Source organism: Orcinus orca, chromosome 13, assembly GCF_937001465.1.
Source record: "Orcinus orca chromosome 13, mOrcOrc1.1, whole genome shotgun sequence".
Lineage (NCBI taxonomy): Eukaryota > Metazoa > Chordata > Mammalia > Artiodactyla > Delphinidae > Orcinus > Orcinus orca.
Window position 1 is genome coordinate 37948011 of NC_064571.1, and position 19444 is coordinate 37967454.

General features: G+C 37.2%; 1 protein-coding gene across 8 annotated transcripts in view; it reads left to right on the plus strand.

Annotated features, from left to right (window-relative positions):
- The first annotated feature begins 1067 nt into the window (after positions 1 to 1067).
- VPS54 (VPS54 subunit of GARP complex) overlaps positions 1068 to 19444 on the plus strand; it is a 105963-nt gene continuing 87586 nt past the window's right edge. For 2 of the 8 annotated variants that reach the window (XR_004477361.2, XM_033407213.2), the window contains exon 1: positions 1882 to 3035. The gene's annotated coding sequence lies outside the window, so the exon portion shown is untranslated. Of the gene's footprint in view, positions 1090 to 1871; positions 3036 to 11509; positions 12291 to 19444 lie in introns of those variants that run through there. The other 6 variants (XM_033407214.2, XR_007471078.1, XM_033407216.2 and 3 more) reach the window with 6 other exon arrangements.

The following is a 19444-nucleotide window of genomic DNA, read 5'->3' on the forward strand; positions in this document are numbered from 1 at the left end:
GCAGGAGGCCTCTAGGAGCTGAGGGCAGCCCCCAGACAGCAAGAAGCTAGGGTTCTCAGTCCTACGATCACAAGAAAGGGAATTCTGCTAACAACATGAATGACTTTGGAAGCAAATTCTTCCCCAGTCAAGCCTCCAAATGAGAACACAGCATAACTGATGTTTTGATTGCAGCCTTATGAGATCCTGAGCAGAAGACCAAGCTAAACTGTGCCAAGACTCCTGACTCACAAAATTATAACATCATAAATATGTGTTATTTTAAACTACTAAGTTTTGATAATTTGTACATAGCAATAGAAAACTAATACACCATGCTACCTTGGTTTTCCCTATCTTGGAGCACAGTAAATTATTAGTAAATGGTAGTTGTTATTATGGTAATCAAATGAAAATGTGGAATATCAGTGTCAAAGAGAAATGTAACAGGGCAATCTAACAGAGTTAAATAATTGTTTCCAAAGTAATCAAGCAGCTGATTTAGAAGATGCAAACATTTTCTAACACTAGAAATGTTATAATATTTCACGTGATAATAATACACTCAGTAATTGTTGGGAGTAATATACAAGTTTTCAGTATTCCATCTTTTTTTTTAACTTTATTTTTTATACAGCAGGTTCTTACTAGTTATCAATTTTATACACATCAGTGTATACATTGTCAACCCCAATCGCCCAATTCATCACACCACCATTGGCTTTTCTTTTTAATACTGAAATGATTCAAGGGATAACAAGTGAACATATTAATTAATTTGAAATTTATCTACTTCTAAATTAAATTACTTGTCCAGTTAACAGTTTTTTGTTTTGTTTTATTTTTGGCAAACCTGATCATTACCATTTACTTTTACATTTAGATTCATGATTATGAACTGTTCCGTGGAAAAGTAAAAATAAAATCATGCTGGATCCCTGAAAGAACTAAGTGCAATACTCAGTGTATATTTTCTTCCTATGGTATGTTATCTACAGGTGGATGAGGAAAGCAAACCAGTCTGTCTTTTTCTAGTGTCTGGGAGATACTTCGTGGCTATTGTCTAACCCAAGTGCCAACTACAGCAACTTGGAATCTTTTTGAAACAAGGTGGGGTATAATATAAATGCAAATATTTTTTAAAAGGCCAAACTGCCAGGTTTAAGGCAGCTTTTGAACTATTGTTGATTTCCTGATGTTCCAAAATATAGGAACCTGCTATATTTCTTAGTATAATCTGTGAACTGATTCCAGATTTAAAGTGAATTATTCTCCTTTCTGGCCTTTGATGAAATTTGGTGAGTCTTTCCTTGATATGTTCATAACGTAAACTCATCTGGTTTTATACGAGATTGGGGATTTAGGAGGATTTCTTATTTTAAAGTTAAATTTAGTTCATATTGGAGATTGATATTCTCATTCTCCTTATTACAAAACTGTAGAGAATTGAATTTGAAAAACATACTGTAAGAATTTCCTCTCAGCTATTTTTGTTGCTTCCTTCTCTTTTGTCTTTCCCTTCCCCCCAACTTTAGCTCCTTAGTGTGTAAATTATTATTTCACAAAGAGTTATGTTTGCAGTTTTCAAAGTGACTTCTTAGAAGTGAAATTTGAATCATTTTTTTTCAATCCCCAAAGGTAAGACTTATATTTTCACTTTTGATTTGTTAAGTGTCTTATAAATGCCTGAAACTTTGATATTTTTAGGCAAAGAAATAATTTCAAAATTGAAAGAAATCTTCCTAAAATTAAGACGTAAGCACTCAAATGGCCCTTTCCTCTCTTTTAAAAAATATCCTAAGACATCCCCTTTCTTGTGGATTGTATTTTATTGGATTAAGATCACCAGCCCTCTGAAACCCGGCTAAATTGGATTACCGTTGAGAATCACAGGGAGGAGGTATTAATAATATACACACACTTCAAGCATCTCAGTCAAATAGCAGGAATAACTGATTTCAGTGCCAGAGAAGTTTGATAGGTGCCTGGAAGGAAGGCCTGGAACTAGGGGAAAACTTAGAAGAACTTGGTGAGGGAAGGCCTCGAGAGAGAGACAATGCAGTTTCCAGAGTCCAGTGGATTGTTGGGGAGGGGTCACCTTAAACCTTTAAAAGGACGCTTAACTGGGAAATTCTGAGCAGCCTTCACTTTGAAGGGGGTGAAAGGAGAGGTGGAATGTTGTGGAAGTATCTTCTTAATAGGAGCTGGGTGGTTGAGAGATGCTTGGAGTCAGTTGGTCTGGGGGGTGGGCGAAGGCCACCCTGAGGGTTCGCGGACCGTCCCTCGGAAGGCGGCAGACGGCACCTGGCTGCCGCCGAGAGCACCTCGGGGTGGGGGAAGGGTCGTGGGGAAAAGTCGAGTTCAGCGTGGGTTTCTCTCTTTGCCTGGAGGACTATTAGAATAGATTAGAGGAGGCGCCGAGCAGCCGCGCGGGGTATTCCCCGCTCCGGGGGAATGCCGGCGGCGCCAGCGCCGGCCCCGGCCTTCTCCTGAGGCGGCGAGAGCTACCCCCGGTCCGGGCCGCGGCCTCCCGCCCCGGCGGAGCCGCGCGGTGGATTGTGGGCTGGGGGCTGCGGCGGCCTCACTGCGGCCTCGGACACTGTCTCCCCGGACCTAGCCGGGCCGAGGCAGGCGGGCGGAGTGAGGGGAACCAGTGGAGCAGGGAGCAGAAGCGCTAGAGTAGTGGTCGCGGCGCGGCGGCGGCGGCGGCGGCTCCTCTGGAGGCCGGGGATGTGGGAGAGGCGGTGGCAGGAGCGGCGGAGGCGGCGCTGCGGACCCGGGGGAAACTGCTGGCTGACAGGACACCCGGGAGAGACGTGAGGGAGCTGCCGCTGCCGCCTCTCACCCCCGAGCGGAGCTGGGCTCGAGAGGGCGGCCCTGTGCTCCCCCAGCCGACTAGCCAGCCGGCGCGGGGCGGGGGCGGGAAGCCGGGCTCGGGCCCAGCCGGGCTCCGGGCGGCGGCGGCCGCGGAGCAGCAGCCTCGGCGCGACGTGGAGGGTTGGAGGCGGCGGCGATGCACTAGGCCTTGCTCTGGGGCTGCTGCCCGGGACCCGCAGGTAGGTGTCGGGCCGGCCGCACGCGGCCCCCAGCGCTTCGCGGCCCACCCTCACCCCGACCTCCTGTAGAGGGAGGACCGAGACCCCACCCCCTCTGTCTCCTCCCCTGCCGGAGCCGGCAGAGTTTCGGTCACAACTGACCAGCGCCGAAGCTTCCATTCCTCCCGGCCACCACCACCTCCTCTTCCTTCTTACTCTCCCTCCGGGATCGGGGCCGGCAGCTGTGCTCCTCGCTTCCAGCCCGCGGCCGCTACGCCGTTCTCGCCCCTGTCTCCCCTCGGGGATCCGGGCTGTGGAACCGCCACCACCCGCCTTAGACGCTGCCCCCAAACTTTCCCTTTCTTTTTCTAGCCGGGCCCTTACCCCTTTTTGATCCTACTGGAATAATTTAAATTAAAAAAGTCATTTTTTTCCCCCTGCCGAAAGCCAACCCAGAAAATAACTCGGTGTTTTGCAGTTTGGCAATTTAGCTCGCATTTGTTCAATAATTAATTTTTCTTCAGTTATGTGTCTTTCCATCTCTGCATTGGTACAAAGGCAGGCCTTCCCTGCCCTCCTGTCGTTGACAAGGGAACTTTTGCCTGCCCATTATAATTAACACTTGGTCTGTCCGTGTACTGAGTTCGGGATGGTATTTTTAGAATTTTGGTTGACCCGGGTTGCAATTTTTTTTTAAAGTTCCCCTTTCACCAGCTTTATTTTGGTCTTTATTGGGGCTCTCCTTACTTTCGAAGAATTAAATTGGAATGTTTTTGTGTTTTGCTTTTAATTGGTTCTATATCTGATTTGTCAAACCCCAGGGCAATCTTAAGAGTAAACGCTTACAAGGCAAGTGATGTCATGATAGTATACTGAGATATGTGTTATTGTGGTAACTTAAACTGCAGATTTTGATGGACAGTCAGGTTGACTTTTATATCTGATGAAGTGTTCTAGTTGGAAAAGTACCTTCAGAGCCTTAATGACTTCTAAGCAGTTATGATAGAACAGATGGAATGATGGGATTTGTTTGTTTGACTGTATTTGTATTGCAGAGTCTGATTTCCTAGAAATAGGTATTACTTGATTGTTCATAGTGGTCATCATTGCTAATGATAGGTTTTGGTAAAAATGATCAATGCGTGCAAATTTTGGGCGACTGATAGTTGTGGTTTGAGGGATTAGATGTTTGAGATTTTATTGTGATTTGGCTGTTTTAAAATTATGCTTGTTAATTTCAGAATTATTGCACTATCAGGACAGACATTACAATCTGAGGGTCACTTTTAAAAGAAATAAATGTTTTATGGTTTTCTTTATAAAGAATGCATTCCAAACTATAAAGGCTGTTCACATTTTCTTGTTGTTGATGATATTAATATATTTTGGTCTTGGAGAGGTATTGTTACTCTAACACTGGGCTTTCTGAAGTGTTTTCCGTTGCTTTTAAATTATCCAAAGTTTACTAAGAAAAGGTGATTAAATTTGCATATGTTTGTTTTCTGGAAAAGTTAAGGTTTATTTCTGAATAGGTATTTAGTTTTTATGTCAGAATTAAAATCAAATCTTACATAACTCTTGAAATGGCAAACTGCAGAATTTGCTCTTAATCACATTCCTTTCCTATCAGTAAAAGTTGATTAAAATTCTTTTCCTGCTTTTAGCTTTTTACATACTTTATTGAGTAAAAGTACACTTATTTAAAGTGTTAAATTCATCCATATTTAGTATATTTACATAATTGTGTAACCATCACCATAATCTAATTTTAGAATATTTTCATCACCCCAAAAAGAAACTCTCCTTACTCCCCACCCCAGCCCCAGACCTAGGCAACCACTAATATACTTTCCATCTCAATGAGTGAATTGTGGTTCACTCATAAATAGTATCAGCTCCCTGAAAAGTTTTTCTTTTAAGATTAATTTCCATGTTTAAAATAGTTCTGGACAGGAAATAATCAACTGATCACTGGTATTAATAAGTGATGTTTTAAACAGTTGATATACTGTTTGGTTGTATTCCTCATGGATTGCTATAAAGAGTGGAGAAAGAAAAAAGTTAGGATTAATGACTTAAGTGATCTCAGGAGGTGGTTTAGTCAGCTGGAAGTCAGTAAGTAAAAGTTGAAGGAGTATTTTTGCCATTGGATATTAGGGCTGGAAAAGATCTTAAAGGTCATCAGCTTACTTCCTGCTTGCTTCGCAAATAAATGGCAGAAACCAGATGAGGAAATCTGAAGAGTGGAAGGTTGAATCTCTAGAAGGCATGGCTCAAGAACCACAATGAGGCAATGTAAGGCAAGAAATGGGGATTTGCAAGTTAGAACTCTTTAGATCCTATGTATATATAAGTATGTATGTATATATGTATGTAAGTATTTGACATTTTACTAGCAGAGTAGGGAGAGAACTGGACATTCCCCAACTTTGGGATGGAGGGGAAGAGGTGACAGTAGATGCGATTCATGTTACAAAATCCTCTAAAATGCTTTAACCTAAAGGAGGATGGCATATATATTATTTAGCTATCTTCTTGTACTATTACCATCTTACTTTTAAAAATTCAAATTTTAAAAACAAAATTAATTTTTAAAAATTATACAGGGCTGGTTGGAGACCTCCTTTTTCAAAGACCCAAGACCCTAACATCTAAACCAATGGTACTAAAATAAAGGCAGTTTTGCCCTCTAAGGAACGTTTGGCAGTGTCCGAAGACATTTTTCATTGTCACAACTGAGGGTGCGGTGCTATTGCTAAATATCCTAGGATGCACAGGACATGTCCTACTCCATCCTACCCCCCACACACAACAAAGAATTATCTGACCCGACATATCAGTAATGTTCTAATCCTGTAGTTTGTGTTATTCTGGTAAGGGCCTGAGCAAATGTGCTTGACTCCCACCAGATTGGAAAATATTTTCAGTGGGCATTGTTTGGTGGGTTACATAAAACTTTAGGTCCTCTAGCAATTCTCTCTCTTTGCAGGGGGAGGCGGTTGAGGGAAAATTAAAAGGAAATCTGTGACATAATGCAGATATTCTTTAGTCTGTTTAGTTGTCTTCAAATCTGAAGTAAAAAAATTTTTTCCTGAAAATGGCAGCCTTACTTTACTGCAGATTTGAACTATTATGTTTTGAATTGTTTGTTACTGGTGCATAGGTTTTTGAAATTGGAAATAGATAAATAGTATTTTCTCTATCTAGATTTCTTTTCCTGGTAGCTTCAACTGCGAAGAAAGGAGAGAAAGTAAGCTAAAGTGTTTTAATTAATTGTGTATGTTGTGATGAAGAAAAATTCAAAGCTTGTACATGAATCTCATCTTTTTTTTTTCTTATGGGCCCCTTTTGACTCTAATTTCTTTATAACAAGCTTAATTTGGTGAAAGAAGAAGAAAAGATTGAAAAGTTGGAATCACTTTTGCTATTTACCAGCCTTATGACTTTAGATAAATTACTCAATCTTTCTGAGCCTCAGTTTTCTCATCTATAAAGTAGGAATAGTGATAATTCCTGCATTATAAACTTATTGTGAGAATTAAATGAGGTAATGTGTGTTAAGATGCTATGTCAACTGTAAAATACTATATGAGTTAGTTAATGTACCTGAAACGAATATAATGTTATATGTCAATTATACCTCAGTTAATAAAAAAAGAGTTACTTGTTTCAGAAGAATCAAATTAGATGGTGCCAAAGCAGGAATATAGAAAGCTAGGCAGAGAATAGTAACTGCTGTCAACCTCTCTAGGGAGAAGAGAGAAGTTCTAAGAATATATTGCTAACAAACTAGTAAAAGAACTAGTATTATCGCCATAATCTGGAGCTCTTCCAACTAGGGGCAGACTGACTTCCTTCAGTAGCACCTGAGGGTATCACTATTAAAACACAGTATAAAACTGATTATTGGGCTTCCCTGGTGGCACAGTGGTTGAGAGTCCGCCTGCCGATGCAGGGGACACGGGTTCGTGCCCTGGTCTGGGAAGATCCCACATGCCGCGGAGCGGCTGGGCCTGTGAGCTATGGCCGCTGAGCCTGCGCGTCCGGAGCCTGTGCTCCGCAACGGGAGAAGCCACAACAGTGAGAGGCCCGCGTATCGCAAAAAACAAAACAAAACAAAACAAAAAAACTGATTATTAAAATGGTGAAATTAAGTTATAAAGAATAGGTTACCTTGTTTTCAAAATATGCTCTTTGAAAAGTCATAAAAATGTATAATTTAAGAATTAAAAATTTCAAAAGTGCCTTATACAAAAAGTTTTAGCCTTATCAAGAGTAAGCTATAGTTATCTGCATCAGTTACCTTGCTGGGAATAATTCCTTCTGTCTTCATTTACTATTCATGCCTTTCTTCATATTTTAAGGGTTGTATATGAATATTGTGGTAATTCATCATATTTTATGATGTTTTTCTCATGAGGAGTGAATAAAGTAAAATTTTGAAATCATAATTGTTATGTCAAGAAAGTTTGTGCCCTTGTTTGTTTTGTTTTTATTTTGTTTTGTTTTTCAATTTGGCTAAGTAAAATCCTAAACTATAGCAGTGTCAGTTGGGATGGAGAGCAAGGGATGGATTTGTGATGAATTTTAAAGGTAGAATCCATAGGACAGTTTAAGTTGGTATAGACTTTGAAGAATGTGGAGAGGTCAGGGAGTTAAGTTGGCTCTAGTGTTTCTAGCTTGGTAAACTACATAGATGGTGGTGTTAACTGAGCTAGAGAAGGAATAACGTTTTTGGCAGGTAGGAGAGGGTGGATAAAGATGGTAGATAATGAATTTAAGTTTTGGATATATTGAATTTTAGGTATCTCTGAGACTTGTAGGTGAAGATGCCCAGTAGGCAGTTACAAATTTGGGTATGGAATACTGAAAAGAGTATATCTTGAATCTATCCAGTTTTCTCCATCTCCTCTACCATTATCTGAGTTCAGGCTACTGTCATCTCTCACCTACAAGTTTCCTGTTTGGTCTCTTCTAGTATTAGTCTTCTCCAATCTGTTTTCAGTACTATAATCAGTGATTTTTCTTAAGGACAAATTTGATTATATCATTCCTCAGCTTAAATTATTTCTGTGACTTTCCTCATGATGAAACCCACATTCCTTATTCCTTTAACAGATTTATAAATTCATTTAAGTTCTTTTCCCAACTTATCTCTCTAGCCTAATGACTCTCCACAACTCCCTGTTCCCCTAAAATAGACAGATTGAATTACTTGTGGTTTCTGGCAATAAGCTCTCTCTTCCCTCCAAGCCTTTGCACTACTGTTCACTATTCCTGAAGGGTTCTCCTTATCACACCCTTTCTCCCCTTCATCTATCTGACTCATTTCTACTTATGTTCAGTTCTTAGTAAACCTTCATTTGTGCATTATTATTATTATTGAAAAATTTTAAACCCACAGAAAAGTCAAAAGAATAGTAGAACGAACACACACACACCATACACACACACACACACACACACACACACACACACCACACACACCCCTTTGCCAAACCTGAAAACAGGATGTAGGTATTATGATGCTTCATTCCTAATACTTAAGCATGCATCTCCCAGTTACAGGGACATTCTCTCACGTAACCACAATACCATTATGATACCTAAGAATGTCAACAATTACTCAATAACATTATTCAACATATAGTCCATACTTAAATTTTCCCATTTGTCCCAAAATTATAGCTTTTTTTCTCCCTTTAATGCAAGATTCAGTCAAGATTCATACATTGCATTTGGCTTGTATGTCTCTTTAGTCTCTCCCAATCTGGACTAGTCCCACTGTCTCCCTTTCTTCTTGGATTTATCTTTTGAAAAGTAGAGGCATTTGTCCTCAGGTATCTTCCATATTCTGAATTAGTCAGTTTCTTTATGATTCGATTCTGGTAGAATATTTCTGGCAAGAATACCACAAAGATGATATATATACCCACCACTTTATCACATCAGGAGACACATAATGTCAGGCTGTCCCCTGTTGGTGATTCCAGCTTGATCACTTGGTAAAGGTGAGAACTGACAGATCTCTACTATTTAATACATAATTGATAGCGTGATACTTCATTGCCATGTAAATATCCTGTTCCTAACAATCTTTTAAACTAACGGTTTTAGCATCCATTAATGATCCTTGTTTGAATCAGTCATTGCATTGGAGGGTTACAAAGGGTGATTTTTCTAATTCTTTCATTCCATCTACATTTATTACCTTCATTGATTTTTGAGAGCAGTGAGGTCAGGTTAGATGAAGACTGAATATAAGCAATTGAATTTAGAAATCAGGTCATTCCTCACCTTTTCCAGAGCCAAGTGAGTGGTGAAGATGGAAGATGGATAACTAAGGAGGTAGACCAGAGAGAAAATAGAGGTTTGCCAGTGAAGGGGAGGCAAGAAGAAGTAGCTTGAATAGATAGAGTTGAAGGAAAGAACTCTAATTTAGTACTTGAACATTTTTTTTGATGGATTGATGAGATTGACAATAGGAGAGTCAGGAGAGTCAGGGAATAATTAATAGGACAAAGTCTTAGATGAAGTGCAGAAAGATGAGATCAAGAACAGCAGGTTGGGGGATTAACTCTGGAAAAGAGTAGACACCTATACTGTACCTCAGAAAGTTAGGAGTTGTGTATAGGTGAGAATTAGGTACGTTTGGATATGGATGGAAGAAGTCATATCTGAGGACTTTTTTTTATTGCTATGTGGTAGACATTTACTTTTTGAGCGTGAGATTGATGGAGGTAAGCTAGGGGACATGAGAGTAATGAAAATTTGTTATGAATACTGTGGGGATTGGGAAAGAGAAGTGCTTGAGGATAAATAAGTGAAAGGACTGCTAAGCAGAGCCTCATCTGAGATTGGAACTCATAAATGTATAATCTGCTTGTTTTACATAAATTTTCTCTGGCAGTGTTCTGCAGCCAGGAACAAAGCAAAGACAGATTGTATTGAAGATGGATGAGGGAAGGGAGAATTGAACATCCAAGGGAGACTGTTGAAGTAATTGACCATGAGATCCAAGCTAAGTGGAGAAGCTTGTGAGGCAGAACTGGGCTAAGAGACCCAAACAGTGGGGAGAGGAGGTATAGAGGTAATCAAGCAGTAATTAATTAAAATGCTAATTTATTGTTGGTTTGGGGTTATAGTACTAATAAACTTTATAGTTATTTACTTTATACCTCAAACTAACATTTAATATTTTCATTCTTGAACCACTTACTGACTCACTGCAGGTGAGTTTCTAGCTATTTTGCTTTATTTTCTCTAAAAACAATTTCTTGAATGCATCATCTTTATTATTACTTAACATTTATAGAGTACATACTTGTTTAGATTATTTGAAGACCGTTCTCTTCAAGGATCTAGATACAAAATGTATTTTATTTACAAAGATAGACTTAACACTAGATTGTTTTTACTCTAGAAAGAAGCAAGGCAGGGATAACCCAAAACAGTGGATAAATCCTAGTGTCATTTTTGTCTTTCTTAGGAAAACATTAATATATAATTTTCTCTTAGCAACTATTTTCAAGGTAGGGTCGATTATACAGATTTTCTTTTAAATTTACTCTTTTTGTAGAAATGTTAATAAGTATCTACTGGTTTGCATATTTAAGACATTTGTACTCTCCAATAACTTTGAGCGATTTTAGGATTTATTTGTTAATCTTTGGTCAAGACACCAAGAACAGAATACCAGTGTTCTCATCTGATTTACTTTGACAAAAATTTCACTAGTAATACAGTAATATCAATGCCCTAACGGAGTATAATAAAGCATCCAAGTTATATTTTGATTTCATTCAATTTTTTACATGCTAGAGACAGATTTTTTTCACAATACAGTTTTATCATTCAGTTCCAGGCCTGTGAACCCTTCATTAATTTCAACGGTTGCTATAGTATGTTATTTTAGTGTATTAAGTCTCTGATGAGTGCTGGGGAAAAAAGACATTGTTTTTAATTTTAATAACATCTAGATTTTAAAAATATATTTATGTTGTTTTTTGAGGATATTTGTGATTTTATTCCTGATAAGAATGTCACACGTGAAATAGTACTTATAGCCATTTAAAAATACGTAAATTTAATATTACAAATATTTATACTTTTTATCCTTCTGGCCAAATTTCTCTCTTACTGTTCCTTCTTGTCACTAAATCAAAGTAAATAAGGAACTTCAGGAAACACCTGTATTCAGAGTTTCCTACAAGGCCCAGGGTCTCATACATGTCAAATGGGAATGTAAGGAAAAAGCAAATTAGATTAGCACAACTTTGTTCTTATTTTCTGTTCCTTTAGCTTCAACTTGATTTCCCCCAATTTAGAAATACTGATATATGCAAGAAAAAAAACACCACACTGTAATGTCCAACCGAAGATCGATGTGATGGAAGTTAGTAGAGATTATTTTTTAATCATAGTAATTTAAAATATCTCAAATATGTCATATTTTAAGAAGCACTTGCTTGACATAAATCACAGCAAGATCTTTTTTGATCCACCTCCTAGAGTAATGGAAATAAAAACAAAAATAAACAAATGGGACCTAATGAAACTTCAAAGCTTTTGCACAGCAAAGGAAACCATAAACAAGATCAAAAGACAACCCTCAGAATGGGAGAAAATATTTGCAAATGAAGCAACTGACAAAGGATTAATCTCCAAAATATATAAACAGCTCATGCAGCTCAATATTAAAAAAACAAACAACCCAATCCAAAAATGGGCATAAGACCTAAATAGACATTTCTCCAAAGAAGACATACAGATGGCCAAGAAGCACATGAAAAGCTGCTCAACATCACTAATTATTAGAGAAATGCAAATCAAAACTACAATGAGGTATCACCTCACACCAGTTAGAATGGGCATCATCAGAAAATCTACAAACAACAAATGCTGGAGAGGGTGTGGAGAAAAGGGAACCCTCTTGCACTGTTGGTGGGAATGTAAATTGATACAGTCACTATGGAGAACAGTGTGGCGGTTCCTTAAAAAACTAAAAATAGAATTACCATATGACTCAGCAATCCCACTACTGGCCATATACCCAGAGAAAACCATAATTCAAAAAGACACATGAACCCCAATGTTCATTGCAGCACTATTTATAATAGCCAGGTCATGGAAGAAACCTAAATGCCCATTGACAGATGAATGGATAAAGAAGATGTGGTCCATATATAGAATGGAATATTACTCAGCCATAAAAAGGAATGAAATTGGGTCATCTGTTGAGACTGGATGGATCTAGAGACTGTCATACAGAGTGAAGTAAGTCAGAAAGTGAAAAACAAATATCGTATATTAACGCATATATGTGGAACCTAGAAAAATGGTACAGATGAACTGGTTTGCAGGACAGAAATTGAGACACAGATGTAGAGAACAAACGTATGGACACCAAGCGGGGAAAGTGGCAGCGGGTGGTGGTGGTGGTGTGATAAATTGGGAGGTTGGGATTGACATGTATACACTGATGTGTATAAAATTGATGACTAATAAGAACCTGCTGTATATATATAAAAAAAAATCAAGTCATCCAGTGATGGAATGACCCAGTTGATTGTATGACTGACTTGACCAATAACAGAGTGATGTGAGTAACAAAGAGATCTGTAAGTCATTTTATTTATAGGAAATTTTTAAATTCTAAGAGCTATTCTGAAGACTCATCATGAAGTTATCTTGCTTACTTGGTGAATTTAGATCTATTTTTCACAAATCACAAACATGTATAGTGTTAGTACACATCCTGAGGGCTTTAAAAAGATCTTTCTTATGTGATTATTTAGGTGATTTTTCCCTTTACTTATTGAATGTATGTGCATCTGTATGTGAGCATGCACATGTGTTGGGAAATATAAGTTAAAAAAAAAAAAAAAAAGCACTTGCCACAACATTTTTGGAATTTTAAGAGCCAATTTCTGGTAAATGGTATAGTTAAGCTTCTTTCATACAGCTAAGACACAAATAATAAACTTCTCTACTATATAAGATTTATCATCTGACAGAATCTAGTTTAATCGTAATTTTTAAAGTACTTAAAATGTTAAAAAATTGTATATCATATACATTATTGCTCACAGTTATCTTAATACTGAAGCTAAAATTTAAACCTAAAGATTTGGGCTTTCAAGAAATACTAACAAATTAATGCTATCATATAAATAAGTATTTGTCTTCTCATCTTGATAGCCCATAGTAGCATATTTGTCCCTCATTGCAGCTCAGGAATTATCCTTTTGTTAACAAAAGTAGTAAATTATACTGATGAAAAGTGTCTTTTTCCTTGAGTAATAATTTTCTAGCAGTCCCAGTCTTATAAAATTATTTGAGCCTAAAACTGCCCTAAAAAATAGTCTTTAAAAAATTATCACAATCAGATGTTAATTATTGCTATCATTTATTTTTAATACAAGATGGACATAGAGGACTTCCCTGGCAGTTCAGTGGTTAAAACTTCATCTTTCAACACAGGGGGTGCAGGTTCGATCCCTGGTTGGGGAGCTACGATCCCACATGCCTCACGGCCAAAAAACCAAAACAGAAGCAATATTGTAACAAATTCAATAAAGACTTTAAAAGAAATGGTCCACATCAAAAAAACCTTAAAAAAAACCCCAACAAGATGGACTTGTTCTTCTAAATAATTGTTATTGGATCAGTAATTGATCTGCTAAGGAGAAAAAGAAGGCAGAAAAGTAGAGCACTGGGTGCCTGAAATGGATGGGAGGCAGTAGTGAAAAACATAGGTTTTTGGGTTTTTTTTCTCTCTCCGGAGAGGCAGTGTGATTTGGTGACAGAGACATGGAATTTTGAATCAGAAGATCTGAATGCAAGTCGCATCTTCACAACTAAGTAGCTAAATGGTTTGAAGCCAAGTTACTCTTGAACCTGTTTCTCTATCCACATAATAGGGATCAATGATTCATTCATTCACAGATTCACTCAGAAATGTTTTTCTTGCTAGGTTGTTAGGAAGACCAACAAAATAATCTGAATGAAAGCAAGCAATTATGAACCGTGTAGTGTTTAGTCAAATATTAGTAATGATGTAATTCATCTTATTATTGTCTTTCTGTTGCTTCCCTCTCCTCTGCCATCCTTCCTTATTTCATAGATAACGTATTTTCATTGCACTCTTGATCTTAGGACTTAAGAGAATTTTCAGAACTAGTGGTAGGAGTGAGGCAATCCAGGTTCACCCAAGTCCCAGCTGATCTGCCTGCCCATCATGGATAAGGGCATTAGGCAGAAGAGTAGGATGGAAGGCAACTTTTCTGGATCAGCTTGTTCATTTTCTTACTGCTGCCTGACAAAGTCCTGTTTTTCTCAAGGTGGGGCATAGCCCAATGTGCCTCATAGTCTCTGGGTATGATTATTCTTTATCTTTTTTTCTGCTTCCTCCTCTCCACCCCATCCCATTCCCATGAGTATCTAACTCTTCTTTCTCTCTCATCTCCTTTCTCCACCACTTTTTCTTGTTTCTTTTAATCTCACCCTTCAGTTGATTTCTTGCTGTTTGCCTATAAATGTGCTCCAGCCTCCCATGGCCTAAATAATTCTTGCTCAACTCTAATCGCTTTTTTTTCATCACCAAACATATGTTGATATTGTTGCTTTTGTTACTTCATCACTTACTTAACCTCTTGTGGTATGGCGTCTGCCCCAAACACTGTCCTAAGACTGTTCTAATCCAGTATCCTTTCTGAAGTTAATAACCTTCTTGACCTCTCTGTCTGCAGCATGTTGACACTACTTTTCACACTTTCTTCCTGGACACTTCTCCCTTGGCTTCTGTAGGATGGTTTTTCTGATTGCTTTCTTCCTTACCTCTTACATGTATTGGCCCCACCCCTTGCTCTGAGCTCTCATTGGCCCTCTTTTTCTGCACTTTCTTCCTTTGTAATATTACTTTCCTGCGACTAGAATTATTTACACTATTATTTCTGTAATGTAATTGAACTAGGAACGGTGATGCAAAGTTCAGGGAGGCAGAATTCTGTTTACTACAAGAGATAATTTTTTTCCTAAAACAATTATAGTTGTTTTGTAGTAATAATCTGCTTTTGAAGTAGTCAGTTCTCTATTACTGTATGTTTTCAAGTGGAGGTAGAAAGACCCCTTGTAGAAAGGATTCATATATTCGGTAGAAAGTTGAGCCAGATGATCTCTGAAAGTCCCATCCAACTCAGAGATTGTAATATTTATATCATCCACTCTACTCCCATGGATTGAATTTTGACCTTTATTCAAATGTCTTCCAAAGCATTATTTCTAGCTTCTCTGCCTCATCATCCCTCTTCTCTCTCTCACAGTTTTTATCAAAAATTGCTTCTGTTTTAGGCTACTATTTATTCTAGCTTCATCATCATTTTCCACTACTCTTTTTTCTTTCCTTTTACTGGCATGGCTTTGAGGACCACTGTTCTATGCTTTGACTACTTTTCTGACAGTAAATTATATCTGCCCATATTGGTTTGCTTCCCCCCGCCCAACCCAAACTAGGGGCACTCAAGCAAGGGACACGAATAGAGGAGGCTTAGAAGCCTAAAGTTTAAATTTATTTTAAAACTTTGTATGGCACAGTCCAAGTGTTAAGGCTTAAGATGTTTATAATGGTAAATAGTAGTAGTTGCAATTATTTATTGAATGTCTACTATGTGCCAAGTACATAGATTATGTAAATTGTATTTCATTTAAATGTTACAACATTCCTATGAGGAAGACACTGTTGCTGTCCCATTTTATAAACGAGGAAACTGAGAGGAATGTAAGAAAGTTGTCAGAGGTCACACAACTAATAAATGACAGAGATCTAACTCACTTTATGGCTAGTTTTCTTAACCAATATATTATACTGTGTTACAGGAAAGGTAGAAATCTAGAATCAGATATTAGAAAGTTAGGTAATGTTATACAAACAAGGTAGCATATTCTCGACTTAGGTTTTTAGATTGTTTTGAATACACGTGAACTTATATGAGATATTGTTAGTGGCTTGTGTGTGCTTACCTCCTTTTCCATGAGAGTCATTCATTTATTCATTCATTCATCCAACATTCATCTGTGCTGGGTGTGGTATAGGAAGATGAATGAAACAAATATAATTTTATGATGTAGAGAGAGAGACAGGAAATAAGCAGGTAAATAAATAGTTATAATTTGAGAAAGTACTATAAAGTACACAAACCATAATGCTACTAGTAGAGAATAACAGGGATATGTGTGTTGGATGGGGGATAGAGTAAGGGGAGGATGTGCTTAGATACTGTGGTCAGGAAAAGCCTATTATATAACCACCGTTAACATTTTGTCATATACTTTTTTATACATTATATATAGCTATATAAAGTTTTTATACCAAAATGACATTGTACTGTATATTCTGTTTTGTAATCTCATAATTGAGTCTCTTGAAACAATAGCCATTGTGTGTTAATTTCCTTACCTAGTTCACTCTAACCTCTGCATTCTGCTTCTACCCCCTGTATTGGACTTGATATTGCTTCCCAATGTGATGTGGTCACTTCCTAATTTCCAAATCTAAAGGAGGTTTTTGCCTTAGTGTTTTATTTGCCAATTCTGAGCTGATTTTTCTTCCCTGGTTTTTCTCCCACCTTCTTGGATGTTCCTTCTTGTCTTTATCACAAGCTGTTCTTTATATCTTTCTTTCACTTCTTTCTTCAGAAATGTTGGAGTCCTCCTAGGTTCTATACTTGGCCCTCCTCACTAATACTCTCCTAGAGTGATCTATTCAACACTCGTGTCTTAAGTCTATAATGACTCACTACAGTCTTGTGGATTAAGTCTAAACTCCTTTGTAAGATTCCACCCAGCTTAAGGAATATTCATTTTTTATCTAAAGAAAAAAGAAATGAACCTGTACTAGTATTTATTATGAGGATTGATACCAGCATCTTCAATCCGTCTGTATGTTTATCAGATAGTCAAGTTACAGATAAGTGAGTAAGCTCAAGGGATTAAGAGTGGTATCCTTCACTTAGTTCATCCTTGTCATGTAATAGCCTTACATGAATAGTTAATTGGGTTTACAAATTATGCTATCTAGTTTTAACTAAACCAACTCTTATAAAATGTTTAATTAACCTAAAATGATTCCTGAAGAGAAGTCACATCTTGGATGAATACTAACAATGGAACCACAAATAAACAAAGCACAGAGTTGGATTCTCCTATTCTTAGTACAAGCTCTTCCATACATAAAAGTACTCAAAATAGCCGTCAAACTTAAGACTATGTTATGTATGTTTTGTGTTTTTTTTTAATAAGAAAAAGCATTCCAAATTTGCTGATCTTTTCAGAAATGGCATGTGACTGTCAGTAATATTTAACCAAACAGATAGTGAAACACACAGACACAAAACACAGACAGACAGACGCACACATTAAATCTGTTTCCACAGGGTGTTTTTGTTTGTTTTTATTTTTAAATAATGAATAAGAAAATGTATAATAGTAGTTGATCTTCTAGAAACACTCAAGCTATGGTAAATCTGTTTTGAAAACAGATGTTTGGAAATATTCCATCATTATGTTATTTTGTTAAATGATGAACTCGTTAAAAACCCAGACTGGAGTTTTCTACCCTGTTTTAAAAATTTCAAAATAGAGAGTTTAGGAAGTGTGATCAGTGATTTCTTCCATTTGGTTCTACATATATTCGTGAGTATCTTTTTAAATTTTCTATAATAGGCATTAAAAGCCAGGTATAAAAATAAATTGAACTTAGAGCCAAACCTTTGAATCACCATTTCATAAAGTTTAAATCAAGATTTTTAATAATAATGAGGTATAGTGCAATCACATTGCTATTGATTAAAAATAGAGTAAAAAGTACTTTTTGCCATTAATTAATAAACTAGATTATTTTTAAAAGTGTTTTCTCTCTATCTTTAAAAAAGTTCCATTTAGCACAATTTTATATAACCTGCATTAGTACAGTTGTACCCTATATAATTTGTAAACGGTGATTGCTTAAAATTTTTTTAACTGTTGGGATACAGGATCAAAAAAGTTTGTAAATTGCTGATATAGATCGTTAAGTATTCCAACTTCAAAGGAAAGCTAGTTTTCTGAGGGTTATAGTCATTAGAAAGGTTCATAGTGGAGGTAGGTATAAGGCTGAAACTGAACTTTTGTAATAGCATCGTTCCTGATTAATAAAGTGTCATAGTTAATCTTATGTATCAACTTGGCTAGACTAAGGGATGCCCACTATTGATGGTAAAACATTATTTCTAAGTATGTCTTTGAGGGTGTTTCTGGATGAAATTAGCATTTAATTCAGTAGACTGAGTAAAGAGATCTGCCCTTGCCAGTGTGAGCAGGCATCATCATCGTCTAATCCTTTGAAGACCTGAATAAAACAGAAAAAGCAAAGGAAGGGTGAATTTGTTCTCTCCTCTTGAGCTGGGACATTCGAATTATCTGGCCCTCATACATCAGAGCTCTTGGTTCTAGGCCTTTGGACTCCGGGTCTTAATAGCAGCAGCCGCCTGTATTTCAGGCCTTTGGCCTCAGACTGAATTATACCATTGGCTTTCCTGGTTCTCCAGCTTGCAGAAGGCAGATTGTAGAACTTCTTGGCCTCCACAACTGGGTGGTGAGCCAATTCCTTGAATAACTCTCTTATAAATATCCTATTGGGTCTGTTTCTCTGGAGAACCCTGACTAATAAATATAAAGTAATAAGTTTTCATAGGAAAACATTTGGAAAATTCAAAAAAAGCACAAACAAATAAAAATTTCTTATAATTTTGTCATTTGACGGTAACCATTGTTAATATTGTGGTATATGTCCGTGCAATTTTTTTTGGAAATATGTATGCTTATTTTAAATTAGAAAATTGGGATCATACTGGCATACTACTTTGAAAACTGTTTCCACTTAACAATATATGTTAAACATTTTTGTGTTATTAAATATTTTGCAATTGTATTTCAAAAAATTTTTAATTGTGGTAAAAAATATGTATAACATAACGTTTATCATCTTAACCATTTTTAAGTATGCAGTTCAGTAGTGTTAAGTGTATTCACATTGTTGTGCAGCCAATCTCCAGAACTTTTTCATCTTGCAAAACTGAAACACTATAATCCATTAAACAACTCCCTGTTTTCCCTTCCCTGGCCCCTGCCAACCACATTCTACTTTCTGTCTCAGTGAATTTCACTGCTTATGTACCTCATGTAAGTGGAATCATACAGTATTTGTCTTTTTGTGATTGGCTTATTTCACTTAGCATAACGTCGTCAAGGTTCATCCATGCTATAGCAAATGTCAGAATTTCCTTCGTTTTTTAAGGCTGAATATAATACTCCATTGTGCATATATACCACATTTGTTTATCCATTCATCCGTTAGTGAACACTTGGGTTGCTTCTACCTCTTGACTATTATG